The sequence below is a fragment of the Artibeus jamaicensis genome, unplaced genomic scaffold (genome assembly GCF_021234435.1).
Source record: "Artibeus jamaicensis isolate MK-2021 breed Jamaican fruit bat unplaced genomic scaffold, CSHL_Jam_final contig_1879, whole genome shotgun sequence".
Lineage (NCBI taxonomy): Eukaryota > Metazoa > Chordata > Mammalia > Chiroptera > Phyllostomidae > Artibeus > Artibeus jamaicensis.
The window spans coordinates 10,609-21,249 of NW_026521383.1; the positions used below are offsets into that span (position 1 = coordinate 10,609).

Consider the following 10,641-nt stretch of genomic DNA (forward strand, 5'->3'; position numbering starts at 1 on the left):
AAATTCACCGTTATTCTCACCTCAACGGTAATCACTCACCTGAGAACTTACATTTCACCTTAACTATCAACTCTCAACTGCACACTCATTTCTCACCTGCGGAGCCATCACTCACCTGCAAAGTTACTTTTCACATGCACTATCATCTCTCAACTTCACACTCATGTCACCTGAAGAGCCATCACTCACCTGCACAGTTACCTTTCACCTGCACTATCATATCTCAACTTCACCCTTATCTCTCACCTGCACAGCATCAGTTACCTGCACAATCATCCCTCAGCTGCACAGCTTTCTCTAACCTGCAAGCTCATTAATCCCTGCACAATCATCACTCACCTGCATAGTCATCTCTCTCCTGCACTGCCATCTCTCACCTGCACACTCATCACACAACTGCATACTCATCACTGACCTGCAAAACCATTACTCATCTTCAGACTCATCTTTCACCAGCACACTCATCACTCACCTCCACAGCCATCTCTGAACTGCATAGCCATCTCTCACCTGCACAATCATCTCTCACCCTCAAAGCCATCACTATCCAGCACACTAATCACTCATCTGCACACTCATTTCTCAACTGCACACACATCAAAAAACTGAACACTCATCACTCACCTGCACAGCCAACTCTCACCTGCACACTCACCAATCACCCGCACCGCCGTCTCTAACCTGCACAGCAATCACTCACCTTCACAGTATTCTCTCACCTGAACAGCCTTCATTCACCTGCACATCCATCAAAAACCTGTACTGTCATCAGTCATCTGCGATGCCATCTGCCACCTGCACACTCATTACTCACCTACACAGCCATTTCTAACCTGCAAACTCATTTCTTCCTTCACAGGCTTCACTCACCCAACCAGCATTACTCATCTGCACACTCATCTCTCAACTACACACACATCACTCACCTGAATACGCATCACTCACCTGCACAGCCATCTCTCACCCTCATAGCCATCTCTAAACTGCACACTCATCACTCACCAGAAAAGCCATCTCTCACCTGCACACTCATCACTCACCTGCATAGCAGTCTCTAACCTGCACATTCATCTCTCATCTGGAAAACCATCTCTCACCTGCATACTCATTACTCCCCTGCACATCCATCTCTAACCTGTACACTCATCACTCAATTGCACAATCATCTGTCACCTTCACAGCACTCACTCACCTGGAGACCCACTTGTCACCTGCACACTCATCACTCACCTGTATACTCATCACTCAACGGCATACCAAAACTTCACCTGAAAAAACAACTCTCAGATGCACACTCGCCTTTCACCTGCGCACTATCACTCACCTGTACAGCCATCTCTCACCGGCATATCCATCTCTCACCTGTACACTCTTCACTCACATGCTCAATCTCCTCTAAACTGCACAGCCATCTCTCACCTGTACACTCATAACTCCACTGAACAAACATCTCTCACCTGCACACTCATCACTCACCTACACAATCATTACTCACATACACAGCCATGTGCACATGAACAGCCTTCATTCACCTGCAAAGTCATCTCTCAAGTGCACAGCCATTTCTCACCTGCAAACTCATCTCACCCTTCACAGGAATCACTCACCAGAACAAGCATTACTCATCTGCACACTCATCTCTGAACTACACATATCACTCACCTGAATACTCATTACTCACCTGCACAGCCATCTCTCACCCTCATAGCCATATCTAAACTGCACACTCATCACTCACCTACACAGCCATCTCTCACCTGCATAGAAATCTCTAACCTGCACAATTATCTCTTATGTGCACAGTCATTACTCACCTGTACACTCATCACTCACCTGCACAATCTCCTCTCAACTGATCAGCCATCTCTCTCCTGCACAGTCATCACTCACTTGCACCATCATCTCTCACCTTCACGGCGCTCACTCCTCTGGAGAGCCATTTGTCACCTGCACACTCATCACTCAACAGCATACTCAGCCTTCACGTGCAAAACCAATTCTCAGATGCACACTCACCTTTCACCTGCACACTATCACTCACCTGTACAGCCATCTCTCACCTGCATAGCCATCTCTAACCTGCACAATTATCTCTCATGTGCACAGTCATCACTCACCTGTACACTCATCACTCATCTGCACACTCATCTCTCAACTGCACACACATCACTCAAATGAATACTCTTCACTCACCTGCACAGACAGTTCTCACCTGCACACTCATCTCTCACTACAAAACAATCACTGACCTGCGCAGTCATCTCTCACATGCACAGTCATCAGTCACCTGCAAAGTTAACTCTCACATGCACAGTCATCTCTCACCTTCAGTGTTACTTCTCACCTGCACTATCGTCTTTCATCTGCACACTCATTTCTCACTGCACAGCCATCCCTCACCTGTACAGTAATCTCTCAGCTGCACACTAATCACTCACATGCACAGACATCTCTATTTGCATAGCCATCTCTCATTTACACAATCATCACTCACCTTCACAGCCATCACTCACATGCACACTCATCACACACTTGCACAGCCACCGCATACCTGCACACTTGTCACTCAAATACACAGCAATCTCTAACCTGCACAGTCATCACTCACCTGCACAATCATTTCTCACCTGCATTCTCACTCTCCCTGCCCAATCATCTTTCACTGCACAGCCATCACTGACATGCACAGTTATTCTCACCTCAATGGTAATCAATCACCTGCACAGTTACCATTCACTGGCACTATCATCTTTCACCTTCACACTCATCTCTCACCAGCACAGCATCACTCACCTGCACAGTCATTTTTCACCTGCACAGCCATAACTCATCTTTACAATCATCACTCACCTGCACAGCCTTCTCTAACATGCACGCTCATTACTCCCTGCCCAATCTTCACTCACCTGTATAGTCATCTCTCATCTGCACAGCCATCTCTCACCTGCTCACACTCATCACTCACCTGCATACTCATCACTGACATGCAAAGCCATCACTGACCTGCACATATCATTTTTCACCAGCACACTCATCACTCACCTCCACAGCCATCTCTGAACTGCATAGCCATTCTCTCACCTGCCCAATCATCTCTCACCCTTCACAGCCATCACTATCCAGCACACTCATCACTCATCTGCACAATCATCTCTCAACTGCACACACATCAAACAACTGCACACTCATCTCTCACCTGCACAGCCAACTCTCACATGCACACTCATCACTCACCCGAACAGCCGACTCTAACCTGAACAGTACAATCACTCACCTGCAAGGCATCTCTCACCTGCACAGACTTCATTCATCTGCACATCCATCAAAAACATGTGCAGTCATCTCTCACCTGCACAGCCATCTGCCACCTGCACACTCATTACTCACCTACACAGCCATTTCTCACATGCAAACTCATCTCTCCCTTCACAGGCATACCTCACAGCAACAAGCATTACTCATCTGCACACTCATCACTCATTTCTCAACTACACACACATCACTCACCTGAATACTCATCACTCACCTGCACAGCCGTGTCTCATCATAGCCATTTCTCACCTGCACACTCATCACTCACCTGCATAGCAGTCTCTAACCTGCACACTCATCTCTCACCTGGAAAACCATCTCTCACCTGAACACTCATTACTCACCTGCACATCCATCTCTCTTCTGCACACTCATCACTCACCTGCAAAATCATCTCTCACCTTCACAGCGCTAACTCACCTGGAGAGCCATTTTTCCCCTGCACACTCATCACTCACCTGCATACTCATCACTCAACGGCATACTCAACCTTCACCTTCAAAACCATCTTTCACCTGCACTACCATCACTCACCTGCACAGTCATTTCTCAACTACACAGTCATCACTCACTTGCAGAGTCATTTCTCACGTGCAGTTCAATCTCTGCCTGCATACTAATCACTCCCCTTCACAGCCATCTCTCGTTTGCACAGCCATCTTCACCGGGACAGTCATCTCTTACCTGTGCCGCCATCACTCACCTTCACACCCATCACTCACCTACACACTCATAACTCACCTGCACACTCATCACTCACATTCACAGCCATCTCTCACCTGCACAGCTATCTCTCACCTGCACAATCATCTCTCAACTGAAAGTCATTTCTCACCTGCAAAGCCATCTTTCACCTTCACACTCATCACTCATTTGCATACTCACACTCACCTGCATACTCATCACTCAACTTCACAATGATAGGTCACCTGTACTCTCATCTCTCACTGGTACACTCATCACTCACCTGCACAATCATGTCTCACCTGCACAGCCATCACTCACCTGAACAGCCATGTGTCACCAGCACACTCATCACTCACCTATATACAAATAACTTACCTGCATACTCATCACTTACCTACCAAACCATTTCTCACTGGCACACACATCACTCCCCTGCACAGCCATTTCTCACCTCCATGGGCATCTCTAACCTGCACAATCATCACTCACCTGAACAGCCATGTCTCACCTTCACAATTATCACTCACCTGCACAGTCATCTCAAAACTCCATAGTCATCTCTCAGCTGCACACTCATCTTTCACAAAAAAAGCTATCTCTCACCTGCACATTCATCACTTACCCGCACAGCCGTCTCTAACCTGCACAGCAATCACTCACCTTCACAGGCATCTCTCACCTGCACAGCTTTCATTCACCTGCAAAGTCATCTCTCAAGTGCACAGCCATTTCTCACCTGCAAACTCATTTCACCCTTCACAGGAATCACTCACCGGAACAAGCATTACTCATCTGCGCAATCATCTCTCAACTACACACACATCACTCACCTGAATACTCATCACTCACCTGCACAGCCATCTCTCACCTTCAGAGTTACAACTCAGCTGCACCATCATCTCTCACCTGCATACTCATCTCTCACTGCACAACCATCACTGACCTGCACAGTAATCTTTCACTTTCACCGCCATCACTCACCTGCACTCTCATCACTCCCTGCACAATTTTCACTCACCTTCACAGTCATCTCCCATATGCACAGTCATCTCTAACCTGCACACTCATCACTCTAATGCACAATCATTTCTCACTGGCACTCTCACTCTGCCCTGCCCAATCATCTTTCACTGCACAGCCATCACTTACATGCACAGTTATACTCACCTCAACGGTAACCACTCACCTGAACAGTTACATTTCACCTGCACTATCATCTCTCAACTGCACTCTCATTTCTCACGTGTAGAATCATCACTCACCTGCAAAGTTACCTTTCATCTGCACTATCATTGTCAAGGTCAAGTTCTTCATCGTCAAGTTCATCATCACCAAGGACATTATGTGAAATGATAAAGGGACTTAGATAAGAAAAAATAAAAAGCATGTACAGTAAAATGGCAGCAAACTCACAATTATTAACAACCACACCTAGAACAAAAACAAACTAAGCAAGCAACCAGAACAGGAACAGAACCACAGAAAAGGAGATCACATGGAGGGTTAGCAACAGGGGGGTTTGGGAGGAATAGGAGGTAGTTGCAGGGGGAGAGAGGGGGGAAAAGGTATAGAGCATAAGTAGCATAGATGGGTAGGTAGCAAATAGACAAGGGGAGGGTAAGAATAGTATGGGAAAATATAGAAGATAAACAATTTATAAGTATGACACATGGACATGAACTAAAGTGGGGGAATGTGGATGGAAGAGGTATGTAGAGGGGAGTGAATTGGGGAAATGGGACAACTGTAATAGCATAACCAATAGAATACATTTTTAAAAAATGTTGCCAGAAACATTCACAGGGGAGTCCTGTATTTCCATTTCCTTGGATATAAAACCATAGGTAAGTGTATTTTAACGTATTAATAAACTGTCAAACTGTTTTCCAAGCTGGCCACACCCTTTTAAACCCTCCCCAGCAACAGATGAACATTCTAGTCCCTCCCTATTGTCCCAGCAGGGCCCACCTAAATTTCAACTGCAACACTTCTACATGAAAAGGACACCCACATCACCCATGTGCAGTTTGCAATGGTGTCTGTTGCCTGGGGAACAAGGATCGTGGGCGTGTCTTTGACAGGAAACCAAATTTTCAGCAGGTGCAAGTATATTTGGTGTTTGGAAGTGATTAACTTTTCACTCCTTTTAAAAGGTTTTTCTACATTCTAAACCCAATAGAACAGTAAAGAAGGAAATAAAAGCACCCATAACTGGTTCCCCTCCAATAGTGTGAGCGAGCCTCTGGGTTGCCTGCTGTGTTGAGCAGTGTGTCTCCAGGTTCGTTGGGAGGACAAATCGATGCTAATTTTTACAGTGCCTCCTAACTCTAACCCCTTGCACTGGGTCTTCATGACTATCACTTTCATGGATGCAGAGTGTTTATTTCTCCAATTTTATTTTAAATTATGCCTCACAAATATCCATTTGCTGTTCTTCTTTAGGATTCCATCCATACGTCTGTGTGTATTTATCTTCTACCTAGTTCACGGGCGTGTGTGTTGTTTTTTTCCAGAGTTCTACTCTGGGGCTTGTTTTCATCTCTAATGTGAAGAAAGGCCAGACTCTACCTACAGGATTCTGATGATCGATGCCCACACTGACCTGCCTGCCCAGTTCGGGCATGTGGAGGAGGCCCTGGCCCTCAGAAGCCTGGGAGCAGGCTGGCGGCATCCACGGGATCGGTCACGGCAGCGCCTCCGCAGACCACCTGCAGCTGCCTCGCTGCCTCTGTGCAGGGCGAGAACTCCTTCTCCGCTCTTCCACGACCGGCGTGGGGGGCAGCACATTCCACCAGCAGCAGATGAGTGCCTCTCGCCCAGGCACTGGTGACTTTAGAGACAGCTCCAGCTGAATGTTGGAATGCACATAATGTATGTGTAAGTACACACTGAATTAAATTTTTAAACATTCAATAATTTGTTATTTAAAAACATCAAAATAAAATCGATACAAAGTTCTAAAGCTCAGGTCTTTTTTTTCCTCTCTTCTTGCACATTTGCCACAAGAACCTGGGTCAAACAAAAAAATGAGAGACAGTAATCTGTTTTTCTCCTGGCAACTCATAACAAACACACAGGGAGCCATGCTCAGGGTCCTGGGGCTGACGCCGTGACAGCGGCAATGGCGTGTTGGCTTTTGCACAAGCTGCCCCATTGTCCTCAGGAATAAAAGCCATGTGCCACCTCACAAGAAGGACCGCAGGGACACACACTCTTGTGATGCTTCTACCCTTCTCATCAGAACATCTGCTCGGGTCTCTGTCACACACACACACAGGCACACACACATCCTCAGAACAACGGGTGCAGACACAGGTGAGTTCAGCGTGAACCGTTTTCCCCAATACAAGCTTAGGGCACACCCAAGCCCCTACTGCCCAACCCGAAAAGAAAGCTGCATTGGTGAGGGCCTGCATCCACAAACTTACCATTTCCACGCACCGCTGTGTTCTAAGGCCCCAAATGAAACAACTGGGGGCGTTTGGGGGTGGGAGTTGTCAGGAGTCCCACCAAGATGCAGAGCCCCTGAGTGTAGGAGCAGGAGCATCCCACCCCACAGTTACAGGTGGAGGGCCGGTCTTTATTTGGAGGGGAAGTGTGGGGTCGTTCATTGATCCTCAAAGAGAAACATGTTTTAAAGCAGTTCATTTCCCTTCTGTTATCATCAAAACCCAAGTTGAAACTGGGGAATTTCTCACTCCTCTCCAGGTGATAAATTATGATGATATTAAACATGTTCCTTCTCTTTTTTCCTAGGTTCCTCTGCATCTCTGGTGGGGGAGGGAGGGGCTTGAGGCCAGATTCTAGCCGATGAGATAGAAATTGAAGTCAGCCCTGGCTGGTGTAGCTCAGTGGACTGAGCGCGGGCCTGCAAACCAGACAATCGTGGTTCGATTCCCAGTCAGGGCACATGCCTGGGTTGCAGGCCAGTTCCCAGCAGGGGACGCATGAAGGCAACCATACATTGATGTTTCTGTCCCTCTCTCCTTCCCTTCCCCTCTAAAAATAAACAAATAAAATCTTTAAAAAAATTGAAGTCAATAAGGCTCATAATAGGGCCAGGGAACTGCTATGAAATTTGGGGCTTTCTTGATACAAAAGTGTGGCCATTGTCAGTCCTCTCCTACTCCACACATTGGGCCTGTCGGCCTTTGACGTGGCTGTGATGGCTGGAGCAATGGCAGCCAGTCTGCAGTCATGAGGGAAAAGGCATGCCCAGGGAGAGCATTTCTCTCTATTTGGATGAGCCATTAATAAAAAACAAGTTTCGAGTTCTGCCACGATGGAGGCATAGGTGGAGACGCGTGCTTCCTCACACAACCAAGTTTAGAGAGAACTAAATAAGAGCAACAGAAAACACAGCCAGAACACAGAAAATTGAACTTTTCAGAAGTCTGATCACAACAAATTCTTCAGCCTGACTGCGTCATAATCCAGCGACCTAAGTGGCCCTGCCCCAGTGAACAACCTAAGGCTCTGCTCTTCACCCAGCTGCGAGAAACAGCAGAGGGGGCCGCCATTTCCCCGCTCTGACCCCGCCTCCACATACGGCATCACAACCCAGTGACCTGGGAGTCCAAGGCTTCGGTCCTCATACTTAATGGGCGCAAACAGACAAAAATGGCTCAAGAAGATCTCAAAGCTCCAGAACCTATACATTTAAGCGATGAAAAAATAGCAAAACTCTCAGATGCACAGTTTAAAACGCTGGTGATCAGGATCCTCACAGAACTGGTTGATTATAGCCACAAATTAGACAAACATATGAAGGCGAAACTAATTGAAATGAATGGAATTGCACAGGAAAACAATAGCGATGAAAAGGAAACTGGGACTAAAATCAATGGAGTGCACCAGAAGAAAGCAAATAATGGCCAAACAGAAAAGAGTGAAGAAGCAAGAATTCAAAAAAATGAGGAGAGTCTTAGGAACCTCCAGGACATCTTTAAACACTCCAACATCCGAATTATAGGGGTACCAGAAGGGGGAAAGGCACAGCCACCAGTGGAAAACTTATTTGAACAAATAATAAAGGAGAATCTCCCCAGTCTGAAAAAGGAAATAGACTTCCAGGAAATCCAGGAAACTCAGAGAGTCCCAAAGAAGTTGGACCCAAGAACAAACACACCAAGGCACATCATCATTACATTAGCCAAAATTAAAATGAACGAGAGAACCCTAGAAGCAGCAAGAGCTAAGGGGACAGTCACCTACAAAGGAGTTCCCATCAGACTGTCAGCGGATTTCTCAAAAGAGACCTTACAGGCAAGAAGGGGCTGAAAAGAGGTATTCCAAGTCATGAAATCCAAAGACCTACAACCAAGATTGCTCTATCCAGCAAAACTTTCATTTACAATGGAAGGACAGATAAAGTGCTTCTCAGATAAGACCAAATTGAAGGAGTTCATCATCACCAAGCCCTTATTATATGAAATGTTAAAGGGACTTATCTAACAAAACGAGGTTAAAAAACAACATGAACAGTGAAAGGACAACAAACTCACAGTTATGAACAACCACACCTAAAACAAAAGCAAACTAAAAGGACAGCTAGATCAGGAGTGGAAACATAGAAATGAAGATCTCAAGGAGGGTTAGCAACAGGGGAGTGGGAGGAGGAGAAGGGGGGAGAAGGTACAGAAAATAAGTAGCATAGACATAAGGGGTTTCAAGATGGCGGTGGACTAGGACGGAGTAGATACCAGTTCCTAGTACAAAAGAGACAGAAACCTATCCGATCGGAGGAGGTGAGGCCAGCAAGCCAGCAGTTGCCAAGCATATATGAAAATAAGAGACCAGAAACCTCATCAGTCACGGGGGAACCAGACGGTAGGGAGACAGCAGCGGTACAGTAGTCTCTGGGACGGAGCAGGGAGAAACAGCCGGTGCAGGGTAGGGGAACCAGAGCCCTGTGGCGAGAGCCCAACGGCTCCTGGGGCAGCCTTCAGCGCCCGGACGGCTCCCTCCCTGGGATTTTTCTGCCGGGCAGGCCGAGTGGCCCAGGCAAAGAGGTGTGGAAGAAATTTCAGCCTGCGCGCAATCTGGGGAACTAGTTGCTCCACTCGCAGTGTGTCTGGGAAGGTGCCCAAGGCCACCTAGGCCAACATTCAGCGCCCGGAAAGCTCCCTCCCTAGGATTTTTGGGCCGGGGACCTGCCAAGTGGCCCAACCAGAGGGGAGCAGAGGGGATTTCAGTCTGTGCATAGCTCGGAGGTTCAGCGCCTGGTGGGAACTGTGTCTGGGAGAGTGCCTAAAGGCGCCTGGGACAGCGTTCAGCGCCCGGACGGCTCCCTCCCTGGAATTTTTCTGCCGGGCAGGCCGAGGGGCCCAGGCAAAAAGGTGTGGAAGAAACTTCAGCCTGCGCGCAAGTTGGGGAACTAGTAGCTCCACACGCAGGTGTGTCTGGGCAAGTGCCTGAGGGCGCCTAGGCCAACGTTCAGCGCCCAGAAAGCTCCCTCCCTAGGATTTTTGGGCCCGGACCGGCCAAGAGACCCAACCAGAGGGGAGCAGAGGAGATTTCAGCCTGCACACAGTTCTGGGTCCAGCACCCGGCCTGGTGCTGCTACATCCCTAGGGTTTTTTTGTTTTTTGGGGGGTTTTTTGTGGGGTTTTTTTTTTTGCCAGAGGTTGGCCAGGGGACCCA

General features: G+C 47.5%; 1 long non-coding RNA gene across 1 annotated transcript; it reads right to left on the reverse strand.

The window, feature by feature from the left end:
• Nucleotides 1-2,321: 2,321 nt before the first annotated feature.
• Nucleotides 2,322-8,035, reverse strand: LOC128628398 (uncharacterized). The gene is made up of 3 exons (XR_008392787.1): nt 6,602-8,035; nt 4,849-5,307; nt 2,322-2,925 (listed from the first exon to the last, which is right to left on the reverse strand). It is a non-coding gene; the product is annotated as an uncharacterized LOC128628398 (long non-coding RNA).
• Nucleotides 8,036-10,641: the final 2,606 nt, after the last annotated feature.